Source organism: Culex quinquefasciatus, chromosome 1 (genome assembly GCF_015732765.1).
Source record: "Culex quinquefasciatus strain JHB chromosome 1, VPISU_Cqui_1.0_pri_paternal, whole genome shotgun sequence".
NCBI classification, from domain to species: Eukaryota; Metazoa; Arthropoda; class Insecta; order Diptera; family Culicidae; genus Culex; species Culex quinquefasciatus.
Window position 1 is genome coordinate 121787697 of NC_051861.1, and position 17415 is coordinate 121805111.

Sequence of the window (17415 nt, forward strand, 5' to 3'; positions counted from 1 at the left end):
GATCACACTCTCGTAATTGGGCGACTTCGGCACCGATTTTGATTTTTGTTTTTTTTTTTTTGTTTCGACCATTCCAGGTGGAGGGAATATCTCCAGCCAGCAGAGTGCCGCCACCCACCAGGGGGTTGTATTTTTTACGATTTTTTGAGGGGTGATGTCACGTTTGTTTTCGTTTAGGGGTACCTGTCAGGCGCCGACGGAAACAATTAAGTTCGTTTGTTTTGGCTTTTGTTTTTGGTTTTTGGCCACATTTGAGTCGTTTTTGGAATTGATAACGATGATGTTGTAAACAAGCAAGCAAATTAACAAAAAAAATCACAACAAAAAGAATCTGAATATAACAAACCAAAAACAAAAAAAAGGAAAACAAAACACTTAAAACGGAACGGTAGAAAACAATTAGAAAATAATAAAATAACAAACAATGTAGCAACAGTAAGACAACAAAATGCAAAAGTTTATATAACTAAAAATAATTGGTAGAGAAAAAAACAATAAGAAAATTGAAAAGAAGAAAATAAAAAAAAAAAACATGCAAGAAAGAGAGTCGAAACAAAACAAACAAAGAGAAAGCCAGAACAAAATTCAATGAGATTTTTTTTTAAGAATCAATGGACGCAAATAAAAACATTAAGAAAGATAAAATATAAAAAAAACTGCAACGTTAAAAAGAGAATATGAACATAAACTCAAAAATCAAAAAGTACAAATTAAACAAAATAAAGAAAACAGAAATCATGCATGAAAAGCATAAATTAGACAAGATAATGTAATACAAAATAAAACAAAAAAGAAATGACGTAATGTTATATAAGGAAATTAGAGAGAAAAAGAAAGAAATAAAACAGAATACAAAAAACAAAGTAAATAACTAAATTAAGATACAACAAAAATGAAAGTTAAACGAAAACAAGCAACATAGAAAAAAAAAACACAGTAAAAAACTATAAAGACTTATAGCGAAAGAAAAAGATGGAATCAGAACACTTAAAAAATAAATCTAAGCAAAATAAAAAAAACCAAATCATGAAAAAGCGCGAAGCATTTTTTTAAATAAGAAAGTTCATGTTCACAAAATAAAAGAACGATAAAACATAAAACCTGCAATGTTTCAAAGAGATTACGAAGGTAACCTCAAACATTGTAGAAGTACAAATTAAACAAAATAAAGAAAAAAAGATGAAATCAGAACACTTTAGAAACAAATCAAAAAGAAATTAAACAAAACGATTTTAAAATGGCATGAAGGAAGTCAGAATGATAAAATATATTTAAAAAAATGTTGAAAAAAAGAAACAATACAGACAAAAAATATAGCCAAAATTAAAACGAAAATTGTACTATAAAAACACAAAAAGAAATTTATCAATAAAAAACAAAAAGAAAGAGATCAACAAGAAGCTTATCCAAATAAAAATCAGAAACAAAGAAACCAATAAGAAAATGAACAAAAAATAAGTTAATCGAATCAGAAAAGAATGAGAAACTAGAAGAGAAATGAACAAGATACTAAAAATGTATAATTACAAACAAATAGAAACAAGTAGTTCTCAAAAGAAAAAAAGAGCATAAAAAGCAATAAAACACTGTAAACATAACAAAACAAAACAAAACAAAACAAAACAAAACAAAGCAAAACAAAACAAAACAAAACAAAACAAAACAAAACAAAACAAAACAAAACAAAACAAAACAAAACAAAACAAAACAAAACAAAACAAAACAAAACAAAACAAAACAAAACAAAACAAAACAAAACAAAACAAAACAAAACAAAACAAAACAAAACAAAACAAAACAAAACAAAACAAAACAAAACAAAACAAAACAAAACAAAACAAAACAAAACAAAACAAAACAAAACAAAACAAAACAAAACAAAACAAAACAAAACAAAACAAAACAAAACAAAACAAAACAAAACAAAACAAAACAAACAAAACAAAACAAAACAAAACAAAACAAAACAAAACAAAACAAAACAAAACAAAACAAAACAAAACAAAACAAAACAAAACAAAACAAAACAAAACAAAACAAAACAAAACAAAACAAAACAAAACAAAACAAAACAAAACAAAACAAAACAAAACAAAACAAAACAAAACAAAACAAAACAAAACAAAACAAAACAAAACAAAACAAAACAAAACAAAACAAACAAAACAAAACAAAACAAAACAAAACAAAACAAAACAAAACAAAACAAAACAAAACAAAACAAAACAAAACAAAACAAAACAAAACAAAACAAAACAAAACAAAACAAACAAAACAAAACAAAACAAAACAAAACAAAACAAAACAAAACAAACAAAACAAAACAAAACAAAACAAAACAAAACAAAACAAAACAAAACAAAACAAAACAAAACAAAACAAAACAAAACAAAACAAAACAAAACAAAACAAAACAAAACAAAACAAAACAAAACAAAACAAAACAAAACAAAACAAACAAAACAAAACAAAACAAAACAAAACAAAACAAAACAAAACAAAACAAAACAAAACAAAACAAAACAAAACAAAACAAAACAAAACAAAACAAAACAAAACAAAACAAAACAAAACAAAACAAAACAAAACAAAACAAAACAAAACAAAACAAAACAAAACAAAACAAAACAAAACAAAACAAAACAAAACAAAACAAAACAAAACAAAACTAAACTAAACTAAACTAAACTAAACTAAACTTGAACAAAACTATTTCGAAAATTATGAAAGCAGTTTGGTAGCTTTTTTTATATCATTAAGCTAAAGTTGAAAAATTATACAAATATGAAACATAACAAATAAACTGAAATGTTAAAAGGAGAATTTGAACGTATCAAAATTACGAAAAATTTAAGAAAAAAAATTAAAGCAATGTAGACAAAAAGATAGTCAAAATAAAAACGAATAATGTAATTAAAAAAAAAAAAACAAAAACAACGGGCATTAAGAAGCTAATCAAAATAAAAACAGGAACAAAGAAAACGATGAAAATTTGAAAAAAAAAAATTGCGAATCAGAAAAAGATGCGAAATACAAATAGAAATAAAACAAATATATAATTAACAAAAAAAACGGATTGGAATATCGAAAAATTAGATAAATCTCAAAACACAGCAGGTCATCGTTCGTGCATCACCAAATTCAACCTCAAACCACGGGAATGTGTGGATCACAGGTCTTTTCCAAGTCCAACCAGCTCGGCGGATCCGGTCACAATGTACAAAACTGTTTCGAATTTTCTCGTCTTCTTCCAATTCCTGGGCGGACGTCCACGGCTGTACGAGGGCGCTAAATATAACCGTGAGATATTTTCGGCTTCTTCGTCGTCGTCGTCGTAGTTGTTTCATGGAGATTCTTCGCACCAGGACGATTCCATTCGACGTCCGAGAGCGATGACAAAAGGCACAACTGTCAGACGGACGGACGGACGGACAGACAGTTATGTAAACGAGCGGGACGGGCATATGTTGGACGCTGCTGGAGTCACCTTTGAAAGGGGCGCAACGCGGAGAAAGAAGTGAAGGTAGCTTAGCGAGGTGATTGGTCATTTCCAAAAGCGACTCCCACCCATCAGGCGGGTCAATCGTGGCCCCAAATAAGGACTCTCGGCGGTGCAAAACATATTCATTTGGGGGGAGGGTATTGTGTCCACAGTCCAATCGTCCAAGCGGTCAATTGGAGCGAAATTGGGCGGACCGCCACCGTCGACGACGACAGATGGCTTCCGCTGGACAAATGGACCGGAAGCAGGGCGTCGGCAAAAGGGGGAGGGTCGAACCCGCGCGCTAGCGAGACATTGTATAACATTTCAATATTGATCCCCAAATCTCGAAACGGGGGGTCGGTGTCTCGTTTTCGGTTATTGGATCCGGCGCGCGGACTCATAATCCGGGGCCCCGTGACCATATAATTACGATAAAAGCCACGTCGCCGAACAAAAAGGCCCGCGGACCCCGCTTAAGTGGTTTTAACGGTCTTACAGCGTCGAAGGGCGTATGTGCCAAGTGATGAATTTTCAGAAGAAGAAGAAGAAGTAAAACACTGTTCACGAGACACGAGAATTCCAAGTTCTTCGTCGCAGAACGATAAAAATGTGCGCCCTTGTAGTCACTAAGAAACCGACGACTAAAACGTGACTAATCGAGCAACCCCAAGGTCAAGATCCGGCGTTCTGGGAGATCCATCAGCGCCAACTCTCGGGTTACGATGGCGCTAGGGCAGAAGTTTTTCATTAGAGAGCTGCTGTTATCAGCTCGTTCCCATCACGGCGGAGACAAGTACGTACAAACATTGTGCCTCGTTGGATCAGGCCATCGAGCCGGGCAGAGTAAATACACACAATCGCCTGCATTCATCATGGCTAGGGGGGAGTGATCTTGAAAGTGGGTTCCTGGGGAGGTTCGTATGGGAGGTAGTAGCAACAGTAGAAGCGGTTCACAGACATTGGGATTCGAGGTTTGTGGAAATTTTAATTCTCAATTATAAAAATTTTCAAGCGAGATTCATGCTTGAGTTGTGCCATCGAGCCAAACTTCAAAAAACTGTACAGTTGAGGTGGTTGACGTCCAGATCTTCACTCCCATGGAGCTGCAAGTTGTTATCATCACAAGTCATCACAAGTTTTTAGATGTATTTTTTGAATTTTGTTAAACTTTGTTCATTGATCCCTAATGCCAAAATAATTCACTTTGGATAATCAAATCACAAAAAAAAATCCTCGTCTTAGTCTTAGTTTAGATTGTAGGGCTTACGTATGATCTCCAAACTACGCTTAAGTGATTGAGAATCCAAGATGGCGGCGATATAGTTTAAGACAATCAACCATTCAAATTTGACTAAAATAGAGCCGCAGAATTCGAATTTTATGTTGAAAATAAGAAAACTGGAGTGTATTCTGATAAAAAATACACTCTAAAATGTATACTCTAAATAAAATAACATTCTAAAAAATTTACCCTCTAGAAAAACTACACTCTAAAATAATACCCATTAAAAAAATTAAACTCTAAAAAATTTACTCTTTAAAAATTTTAACTCAAAAAAATCACACTCTAAAAATCTAAAAATATTGCACCCTAAAAAAAACTACACATTAAAAAAAAACTTCACAATAAAAAAAATACACACATAAAAATCACAATCCAAAAATGGTTACACATAACAAAATTACACTCAAAAATTATTTACACTTTAAAAATATTCACACTCTAAAAATATGTATATTGTAAAAAAAAATACACAAGAAAACAATTCTACTCTTCTGCACAAGAAAATTACACTCCTTAAAAAATTTACCCTATAAAAAAACTTTCACTCAAAAAAAATACACGCTTAAAAAATTACACTCTAAAAAATTAACATTCTAAAAAAAATACAGTTGAATAAAAAAACACCTTAAAAAAATTACCCTCTAAAAAATATTATATTTTCAAAAAGATAACAATCCAAACAAATTTACCCATTTTTTATAACTTTTAACAAAAACTATGTTTCGATAATCTTTACCCCCTTCGATTTTTTTTATGAGTTTAGGTAGCATAGCATGGCATAGCATAACGAGTCCACACCACGCTGCAGATAGAGGTTTTTTTTCTTTTTTTTTTTTTTAATGTTTTAGTAGCCAAAAAGTGCAAAGTTTTAGGCTATAAGTTATGACGTAAGCTTCGGTTTTGGCCAAGCAACGATTATTTTGAAAAATAAATATTTTTTGAAAAGTGTTTAAAATACACACACAAAAACACGAAAAATCATTCTGGAAATTAATCGCAAAGCTCCTTTGTAAAATTTTAATGAAGTTCACCGTTTTGAATTATAGCAATTTTTTAATCAAATCATTCAAAAAAATGTCTTTTTTACATTTTTAGGAATAGTGTCTATCCTTGTCCAGCTCTGATTGCCTTGGAAAAAATACAAAAAAAAAGATTTTTGAGTTATACCCCATTAACCCGCAATTTCAAATCGATGATATCTAGGAAAACATTGATCAGATTTCAATGTTAAAAAGTAAAAAAAAAAGCGTGTAAAATTTTCTGAACCCTTTGAAAAAATATTTAAACATTTTCAAAAACACGGCTTTTTTTTCTTAAGGGGTTATATACATGTATATCGGCAAAAAAAAGTAAGAGGTAAGTATGAGCACACACATCAACTTATTTTTAATTTTTTTTCATGGCATTAAAATATACATTTTTACCTACTTTCAAAACAAATTTGGAGATATTTGGTTGCATCGTTGCCGAGATATAGCAATTTCAAGTGAGCAGTTTCAAAAAACGGGTGCCACGATATCTCAACATTGTCTTGACCAAATCGGCTCAAAATTTTGGCGAAGACTCGTTAAACCGACTCCGTGTGCATGACGAAGCCCGATTTTCAAAAAGTTTATTTTTAAAAAAAGATAAAAATATTTTTGTGTTTTTCATATAAAAAAAACCGTTAGTTTTTGATTTTTGTATTAAAAAAAAACTAATTTTAAAAGTTGGGCTTCGTCATGCACACAGTATACATCTTGAGAGTCTTCATCTCAAATTTCAGCCAATTTGGTCCATCCCATCTCGAGATATCGTGGCACCCGTAAATAAAATCGGGGTTTAGAGTAAAACGCCAACAAAGTTTGACAGCCCGCTTTGCGCATGGCAAAATTTTGAACTTAAATCGTCTCTTACTCAGTTTAATCATGAAATATCTTCATAAAGCTTTCAAGAGTGATTAATAATCATCTTCTGAGTGGATTTATCAAATATTCTGTAATATAAAATTTTGTGATTTTCTACATGTATGTAACCCCTTAAACGGTTCTTTTTCTTGTTCTTTAAGGTGGTATTACCTATGATTTGGATCTTCAAGTGGTAAAATCTATATATAAAATACGCAGGATATCATGCCTAATATCTTCAAATGGTTATATCAAGGTATTTACACGTAGAATCTCATACCATGTATTTGATGTTCATACAATGATAATCTAGTCTAGGATACGCAGGATTCTCCTTAATATCCAAAGATTTCAAGATTTGATCTTCAAATAATTATGTCCTGAAGAATAAGATGCTTACGATTCCACTATTAAAACCATGATCTAAAGGTATATCTTAGAGGTATTGCGTAGCATCCCACGCCTAGTATCATAGTCTTCAAAGCAATAACACCCAGGTATAACATGATACATATTATCCCACAGCTAAGATCATTATATTCAAGAGGGGTTTTATATAGGTATCAGATACGTAGAATCTGAAATCAAATCAACAAGTCTTCAAAATACAGATATTTGACGTTTTTAACTCACTCTCAAGTCTCGAAACTGTCCAACCTTTCAAAGTTATAAAACCATGTCAACCTAGTACAACTATCGATTTCTCCAAACCCCGCCAGCGCGACGACGACAGCTCGAATCAAAAGTGTCTTCTTCCAGACAAACAACGCCGACGACCGACGAGTACGACAACTATCATCACCATCAACGTCATCGTGGAACAAACGACCGATGACAGGGCCAGGCCATGCCAGTCGGTAGTCGTCGTCGCCGGTGCCGGCACGTGGCTATAAATAGAACAACAAGTTTTATGTAACACATGTCGAATAAAAGTGTCTCTGTGTGGATATTCTCCCTTGTTCCGTCTCCCTCTTCAATACAAATTGTGTGTGAAAATTGTCTTTTGATGGAAAAAAGGTGAGGGAGAGTAAAGGGGGAAAATGGAACGGGTCACGCTCCGTTCGAGATTACACACGTTGAATGAATGCAAGCAACAATAACAAAAAAAGAAAAAAAAACTGCATTTAGGAAAAATTAAAAAGATATAAAAACGTATGAACCGGAGGAGAAAAAGTGGAAGAATGTGAAAATGTTTAAGGTTGGTGTGTGTCTGCTGGTGATAAGACTGTGCATTCCCAGTTCGATATATGCACGTGGTTCGGCGTGGCGAATGGAAAGTTGATTGGACTATACTAGCCGGGGCGTGTATGCAAGTATGCAACAGCGCAACGATTAGTATGTCTCCATCGCGAGCGAGCGTTCGCGATTACGTGAGGTTTGAAAGGAAGGAAGTCATTTGGTGGGCATGTTGAGTCGCGATTAGTATGAGGAAGTCGCATCGCGTTTGAACTTGATCTATCTTGAAGTCCGTTAGGTCGCGTGAAATAACTGGATGTTTAGAATGTTGGTAGATTCGGTTGGAATCGTTCGGGACTGCAGAGATCGACTACCGGCCCATACTCTTGGATACCAAGTACATACTTCACCAAAGTGGCATTCCTTCAAGAATCATCAAGCTCAAACTAAGACCAAAAACCCGATCTTAACTGCATCTCATTTCTTACGTCAACTACAAGCCAACAACTGGAACCCATTACCCACAATACAATACAATGTATGCAGCAGAACCACCGCACCACCATTCACCGCAAACGCGCGCCCGTGCGCGACATTACAATTTCAGAAAATGTTTTCTAAACTAGCACCACGCGACCATGCCGAGCTATTCTGTCCTGTCGCGTAGAACCTCCCCGACGCGCTTCATTAATTTTATTGATCGTTACAAAACTATTTTTACTCAAGCGGCGCGCGCGGTTGTTTGGTAAACATGGTTCCGGCGGTGGTGGTGGTGGTATCCAGTGCAGAATCTGACCGCACAGCTGTTGTGAGATCTGGATTAACGGGTTCGAGATCTACAAAGAAGCAATACTTAGGGTATAAGATTGGCAGGATCCAATTGCTAAGATCTTGGTCTTCAAATAAGTATTACCCGAGTAAAAGATATCCAAGATTCCTTAGCTATGATCATGGTCTTCAACGAGGGATTACATTGAAACCTTAAGATCGTGATCTATTTTCCAAGACTATTTGAAAAGGTATTATCTATTGAGACACAACAATCAACAGGTATTAATTGAGTATAAACACTAAGCAATTCATTTCATATGTCCATGATCTTTAAAGGGGTATTACTTGGAGTTCTGGAATTTGTTCCGGGATCAGATTCACTGGATCATAGATCAGAGAAGCAATTCTTAAGTTTTAGATCAAGTCAGTACTGCTGAATATACTCAAGATTTCATTCCTAAGATCATCTTCTTCAACGAGGTATACAATTAGAACAAGATATTCCGCGTCGAATTCGCAAAACCACGGTCTTCTACGAGGTACTACAACATAGGAAAGATAGTGTCTAACAACTTGATCTTAGAGATAATATTAAGGTAGCAGGATACTTCGAAGAGGTGGTTCTTCTGGTATAGGACACTTAGCATAAATTCCAAAGCGTACTACCTTGGTGTAAATTCCATGATCTCTAAGGAATCTAATCTCTAAGATCATGGTAGAATGGGATTTTCAGAATAGAATTCTAAGAGCCAAATCAACTGTTCTTTGTATTTTTTTATTTGGATGAAACTTTGTCTTTGTAGAAGTCATTTTACAGTCATGCCTCGGTTTTAGCACCACATATGGGGATGCAAAACCGGGGCGTGCATAAATGAAGCACAGAGCTTATGGGATTTTGGCTATATGGGAGGGGTCTAGCTCATTTCCCCGAATGACATTTCCCCGAATGCCATTTCCCCGAAAATCATTTCCCCTAATTGGCCACATCCCCGAATACCACTTCCCCTAATCAGCCACATCCCCGAATGCCATTTCCCCGAATATCATTTCCCCTAATCGGCTATATCCCCGAATGCCATTTCCTAATCGGCCATTTCCCGAATGCCGTTTCCCCGAAATGACACTTACGCCAATTGCCGTTTATTTAAATTTAAAATTACTCGAATTTGCATATCCCCTAATCATCATTTTCGCTAAAGCCTTTTCCATGACTAACAGTTATTTTCTTTCTCAATTTTACCGAACAAACAGCTTTTTCGGGTATGCTGATGATCTCACTGTTGATTAAATGTTGTAAATTGTGTAGTAAAGCCCTTTGTCAATTTTTATGAACAACGGTAAAAACACGATTGAAAACCATTTCTGATAACTTTTTTTTATTCATTTTTATGCAAAAAAAAGTTTTTGACAAGACAACATTTTTCCGATGGATCAACTATGCCCCCCCTGGATCGAGCTGTCAAGTAGGAGCTTTTCTGCCAAGAAGGGCCGTGAAGTGAATTTTTAGAAATTGAATTAAAAATCCCTTTTAAATCCTTTGCGGTCGTACAAAGGGTCATTGTACTTAGTAAAGCTTATTTTTCTTGTGAACAATAATATCACAAATTTAAGCTTAATTTTAGGACCCAATGGAACACCGGAAGGCATGTTTCTCACTTCTACCGCTAGGTTCGCATAGTTGAAGAGCAATTACCCTCTAGCGGCAGTTAAACGAAACTTTATTTAAACCATAGATGGCGGCACTGTTGTCGAAAGTGGTTACCGTACTGAACCTTATATTGGAATAATCTGATTTTTTTAAATTTAATTTATTTTTGATTATTTCTAACACTTTTATTAAGAATTTAAATTTCTTGCATTATATCATGTAACTACACATAGTTTTTGCTGCTTTAAATTAATATAGCGTTGTTTTTCGGAGTTTATTTAAGTAACATATATATTCCAAAAATAGGTCCTTGATTGTTCTGTTATGTTTATAAATATTTGTCAAAAATCAGCTGTTGTTGATGTTTTTATTTTGAATCACGAAAATTTGTCTCCGTCGGAATTTGCGAAACCTTTCCGAAAGCAACCCATTTCGGAACATGGACCGTTGCCAAATCTGCAACCAGCCAGCAACCTGCCAGCACCGGTCTTCTTCAGCCGCCAAGAAGGGCATCCTAATCATCATCACTTGTGGTGCAGTGGTGCCGCCAACGGACCGTAGTCCGCCCTGGATGTGCCAAGATGACCGCACCTGTACTGGAAGTTCTGCCCGAGGGCAGCTCTAACTGTTCTATGTCTGCGAGCAGTGTCGGAAGACGACGACGGAAGACAGCCGCACTTGGGAGTTGACGGAAAAACATGACACGATTCGGCAGTTGGCCCAGCGGATGATCGCGTCGTTCAACGCAAATTTGACTCCGAGGGGGAGGAAGGGGAAGAACGGCTGGAAAGAAGCAACATTACCGGCAGAGATGTGGGAGCGGATTTTCGGAATGCTGAGCTGACAGAGCGGCAGCTGTTGACGTTTCACTTGACATGCAGCCGTTAGGGGGATGTTGTGGACAAATGTTCTCGGTTGCGGGATCGGCTGGTGGTTCGGTTCCCGAAGCAGTTGTTGGTGGACGGGCGTTACAGACCTGCCGTGAAAGAAACCAGCATTGCGGTTGCGTTCTACCGGAAGACGCTAACGTTGAAGAATCTGCAGTTTGAGTTTGGCTTGACATGCTAGAATCGGTCGGTAGAATATTTTGTTTGTAATAATTTCAAATTCAAAATGCTTCTTCTCTTCTAGGATCAAGAACAAATCGTGAAACGCCGGCTGCTCTGTCCTGAAACACCTCAAACTGGAAGATTTAGATCTCCCCCAGGAGAGCCTGCAGCAGCTCCTAGCAAACTCACGCGTGCCCTAATCTAGCCCTCGCCGAGCTGCACAAACTCCAGCAACTCCTGCTAACCCACGTCCGAGCTCCCAAGTCGGAAGAGTCCTTCTGGCCGGCCACACCTCTAACCCAGCACAACTTTGCCTCCCTTTGCCACCTGGAGGTCGACCGCGTCAAGCTTGGTGAACCGCTCGGAATGTACCCGACCGAACTAAAGCTGCTCGGAATTTGCCCGGCCGAATGCTGGAGAAGAGTCGCTGCACTTGCTGCTGGGTCGCAAGTTTGGCCAGCTCGACGAGCTAACCATGCTGAATTGGAGGCTGTGGCCGGATGAGGATCGCATCATGTACGAGCAAACCTCCCTGCAAAAAACCTTGCTCCCGAACCGTGTCAACCTCACCACCCGCGCAAAACAATTTCCTGCTTCAACAGTTTCTTCTGTTGTGGACTTGCGTGCGCCATACCACTGCTGTGTGGCCACCACACGTGCTTCAAACCGTGACACGAAAATGGGTGCCAAACCAACGTCGCCAAAAAGAAAGACGCTTGGGTACATGCTCCCAGCGGTTGTGAGCATTGCGCACCAGAGCAGTTCTCTCAGATTTCGGTCATTCGATTTTTTTTTGTATTTTTTAATCCGACTGAAACTTTTTTGGTGCCTTCGGTATGCCCAAAGAAGCCATTTTGCATCATTAGTTTGTCCATATAATTTTCTATACAAATTTGGAAGCTGGCCATACAAAAATGATGTATGAAAATTCAAAAATTTGTATCTTTTGAAGGAATTTTTTGATCGATTTGGTGTCTTCGGCAAAGTTGTAGGTATGGATATGGACTACACTGGAAAAAAAATGACACACGGTAAAAAAATTTTTGGTGATTTTTTATTTAACTTTTTGTCACTAAAACTTGACTTGCAAAAAAACTTTATTTTTATTTTTTTGATGTTTTATAGGACATCAAATGCCAACTTTTCAGAAATTTCCAGGTTGTGCAAAAAATCTTTGAGCGGGTTATGAATTTTTGATTCAATACTGATTTTTTCATAAAAAAATTGGTCGCAAAAAATTTTCAACTTCATTTTTCGATGTAAAATCAAATTTGCAATCAAAAAGTATATAACTGAAATTTTGATAAAGTGCACCGTTTTCAAGTTAAATCCATTTTTAGGTGACTTTTTAAAAAATAGTCGAGATTTTTCATTTTTTTTAATTAGTGCACATGTTTGCCCACTTTTGAAAAAAATATTTTTGAAAAGCTGAGAAAATTCTCAATATTTTGCTCTTTTGAACATTGTTGATACAAACCTTAGTTGGGGCCAAACATTCAATTTTAAAATGTTTGTCTTGGTTAAAAAAGTTGAAATTGTAGTTTATGCAACATGTTGCAAAAAGAGGATTTTTTCAGCACGAGTCGTACATTTATCCAACGAGGTATACCGAGTTGGATAAATACGAAGAGTGCTGAAAAAATCAAGTTTTGCAACAAGTTCCATACAACTTTTTTTGCAATTCCGAAAAATACCCATTGAGTGAAATTTTAGGTCAAATTTTCATGTATTTTGTCAATAAATCGTTTAAATCAAAAAAATGTTGAAAAGTGTTACTTTTCGAAACAAGTGCTGAAAAGTTCAACTTTTCAGCACCCATTTCAGTGCTGAAAAGTAGAACTTTTCAGCATTTATTTTGAAAAGTGTTGCTATTCGATTCTGTTATTTTTGGTACAGAAAAGTAGGCCATTTCGTCGTTCAAGAATGACAGGAAAAGTAAGTAATTTCACGACGGAATTGCAAAAATATTTTTTTCGAAAAGATCGGAAAATTTCACGAATGTTTCATAGTTTAACATTGAAAATCGGACCATTAGTTGCTGAGATATCGACATTAGAAAATGGTGTGTTGTTTGGGCGGGACTTAGAAAACATCAATTTTCCTGTTTTTAAACCTTTGCATGGCAATATCTCAGCAACGAAGGGTCGTATCAACAAAGTTTAAAAATGCAAAATATAGAAAATTTTCTCAGCCTTTCAAAAATATTTTTTTCAAAAGTGGGCAAACATGTGCACTAATTAAAAAAAATGAAAAACTGCGACTTTTTAAAAAAAAAGTCACCTAAAATTTGATTTAACTTGAAAACGCTGCACTTTATCAAAATTACACTTAGGTACTTTTTGATTGGAAATTTCTGAAAAGTTGGCATTTGATGCCCTCTAAAACATAAAAAATAGTGTTTTTTTGCAAATCAAGTTTTAGTGACAAAAAGTTAAATTAAAAATCATCAATTTTTTTTACCGTGTATCATTTTTTTTCAGTGTAGTCCATATCCATACCTACAATTTTGCCGAAGACACCAAATCGATCACAAAATTCCTTCAAAAGATACAGATTTTTGAATTTTCGATTTCGTAGAGAACTGCTCACCAGTAACCATTCGAGCTGCTGGTGCTTGCACCGGCCAATGATCTCGACCAGCAGGTTCGGACGGTGATGCGTCACTGAAGGAACTACAGGTGAGTTGCGCCAGATTGACTTAAATTGCTGAAGTTGTCGTTTTTGTTTCTTTTAGACGAACGTGGGCAACTTTGACTGCTGAAACGCGTCAGAGGATAACACCCATCGCATTGGCATTGGCAGCACGGAACGTTACTCGTCGTTAGAAAAAGTTCGTCAGACGCGGGAGGCATACACCGGAGCTGATCGCCTGGAGACATGGAATGATCGAAATTCTGCAGCGGAGTTTTGCTTATTAATTTTATGTATAATAAAAGTTATTTTTGGGGTTTCCGGTGTCGGGTTAGTGGGTACGGTTGGTGCATCCGTAAGGAGAAACAAGTCGAGGACTCTGGCTAGGTCAGAATAGCCGACCTGCGACCAACACGCAAGTGCAAGTATAGCTGCGCTGGTGTGGTCTTCACTTGTGGGATTAACAAAACGAACCCTAACCCAAAAATAATGTTCACGTGATTTATGGATGGACCCTTAGAGTGTAACCAAATCGCATAAGAACACCTTCGTTAACGTTCTCATCCTAATCAGCTCAAAAGTTTTAACCCGTCATCATTCGGCCGATGTCGCAATCGTTGCCCTCATGAAATTTTATTAGTACATGACTTTGTAGAAGGGTTGGGCCACGTTTGTCACGATCGGTTCTACTAGCGCTTTCTCCCTCCCTCTCCCACTTTTCTGTTGGTGACGGGAATCAGTGTTCTCCACAACCAGGCTCCGGCAGCTCCCTTCTTCTTGGCAGTCTTCTTCGTCTAAGCGGCGGCATCAGCAGCCTTTTCTGGTCGCATCCACCGTTGGAACCTTTTTGACAGTAATGGTGCCGCTTCCGGTAGCGGTAGCGACGCTGGCGCAGGCGACGGCCATGTCATCTTTTCGAGGACATTTTAAAATGGAACACTGCTTAGACTCAATCCAACGAGCAAATCCTCGAAGGAGCCGCTGCAACTGGTGTTGCCGAGCTTCCGTGGCCGTGAGGTTACGGGTTTCGCCTTGTAAGCGGAAGGTGATGGGTTCGATTCCTGTCTTGCTCGGCAAAGTCAGATCCCTTCAAAGAGTAAATCTGCTCACTGGGAATACTGACCGGTAGGGGATGGGTTTCGACTAACGGCGTGCTGGATTTCCGATCCAGAGGTCGTGAGTTCGATTCTCGTACCGGGATGATGATGGCACAGGTGCCGATCTGAGTAAGCAAAGTAATCTCCACCGGCAGCCGGCTTGCTTGCCTGTCTGTCCCGTACTTCAAATCAAAATCTCTGAACTCCTGACCCGGTGTAGCAGCAGCAGGTTCGTCCGCGGTCCGTGGTTTATTATCTTCCAATCGTCCAGTTAGCTGAGACTCCGACCGACGGCTGGCCGGGACATGTTTTGAACAGATCTGGGGGTAGTATTCCTACAAGAACATTGTTTCAATCACTTCAGTTGATTTGATCCAATAAAATTTATCTACCTACCACTACCTAAAAAGCCAAAAACGACCGTCTCCACCACGTAAGATAGTTTTGGCGCACCTTCATCTCCACAGCTTTACCGGGACATAAATCAACCGCGCATCGTGCTGCGACCTCGACGCAAAACCGTTAAACGAAACAAGCACCTGTGGTGCCTTCGGCTGAGGCAAGGTCAACAGTTTCAGCACCAACGAAGTGTCGTTTGCTTTCACCTGCTGACCACCTTGAGGAATCCGACGGCGCGTAAGTTTTTTCGCCAATGCCACAAACGGCAGCTTCACACGTGGCCACGACGTGGGCCAGCACTGGGTTGAAATATGCCGGATAAAGGACCTTCTGCTGCTTGGAGGGTCCTTCACTGAGCGCGCTCAGTTTATGCTTCGATCCACCCAGCTCTTCCACGTACGTTCCGGGACCGTGCGTGGCACCAAACGTTTCTCGAACAGCGATTGCATGTTGAGGTTCATTTTGGGTACGCCGTCGTTCTCGGTGACGCTTGACGAGGACAGTCCTGGAACGTTGCTGGGTGGTCTTCCTGGAGGAACAGAGCCCGGGACAGATTGGCTCACCGAGGAGGGTATCTAGGGTTACGCGTCCTGTGATTGGCTGTCCTCGACGGAGGACGGCTTGACAAGCACCAGGTAGAACGTGTACATCATCTCGTTCGGGCTGGAGTCCTTCTCCTTCGACGATAAAAATAACATTCGAGTGCCGGTACAGCTTCTCGATTGCATCCCCCGGGGGAAACACCAGTGGCAATAGCTCCTGCGTCGTTACCGGCAAATATTGCAACCTTCGTTGTGTGATCCAGTAGCGTAGTTTGGAAAAGAGATGTTGCAGTCGCAAGCGATTGACCTGCACTTACAGCTGGCAGAACGCGAGCTGAAAGAAAAAGTTACGATTATCACATCAACCGCTCACAAAAACCAATTTTAAAAGAATTACCACTCCCGCGCCTTGTGGTTTCGACTTTGGTCAGGTCGTGGTGATAACCGCGGCATTCCCGGTGTTCCGGGCCAGTTGGAAGCGGCTGGCGAGTGTGCCGCCGTAAAAGAGCTTCCATCGGTGTGTGATTGTCCGCCCATGTACGGCATGTTTGTGGGTCCCGGTCTGTTCGATCCATGAGGGCGCCTACAGTCGCTTCGATTGAAGTCACGTCGTGGAAGAAATCACGGTTCCTCTCGAAATACGTGGACAAAACAGCCGTCTACCGGAGAAGGTCCCAATCCGAGGACCACAATCCGCCGTCTCCAATCACGATGGAAGATCCGCACAGTGGACCGGTCTCGATCGGATCAACCTTCCTCTGCAGTGGAATCATGCGAGGTCCGCAAAGTCCTCGCGATCCGGGTCTTCGATTCGCCGCCCCACTTACACCACCTTCCGGGTCAAATACGCACACTACAGCCTCTCCTCACTCGCAAGGTATGGGCGGAGGTGGCTCCCAGAATTACCCCAACTTTAACATTACCTTACCCCCCGCTCCGCACATGCCACATCCCTCACAAAGTGGTGGCCTGATGCCGTCATCCCCGTTGAATCCGCAACCAAGTCCGATGTCCCACTCAAATACCGCCTCCGCCACCACGTAAGTTTATTTTAGCGCACCTTCCACATCACACCGGTGAACAAACCAACCGCGCACCGTGTTTTGACCTCGACGCAAAACCTTTCCGGAATGAATTTAACCGGCTTTTGGTCCGCTTTGACGGTTTTGACCATTCCGACGACGATTTTACGATCAGAGAAGACAAAAACATGTCAAAACATTTCGGTCTGACAGATCTCACTGTCAAAAGCTGGGCGAGAAAGAGAAAAAAAAATGGCATGGCTGCCGCTGTCACGCTGGTGGTAAGCTATTTAAAAAATGTATGGGGGAAATCAATTTTAATTCAATATCTCCCAAATTAAAGATCACTCAGAGATAAAATTTGACCTGGTGAAAGCTAATTTTTTTTTGAATCAGCAGGTCAAATTTTGTCACCCTACGATTTG

At 38.6% G+C, this 17415-nt stretch overlaps 1 protein-coding gene across 1 annotated transcript in view; it reads right to left on the reverse strand.

The window, feature by feature from the left end:
• Positions 1-17415, reverse strand: part of LOC6054180 — a 279137-nt gene that overhangs the window by 184133 nt on the left and 77589 nt on the right.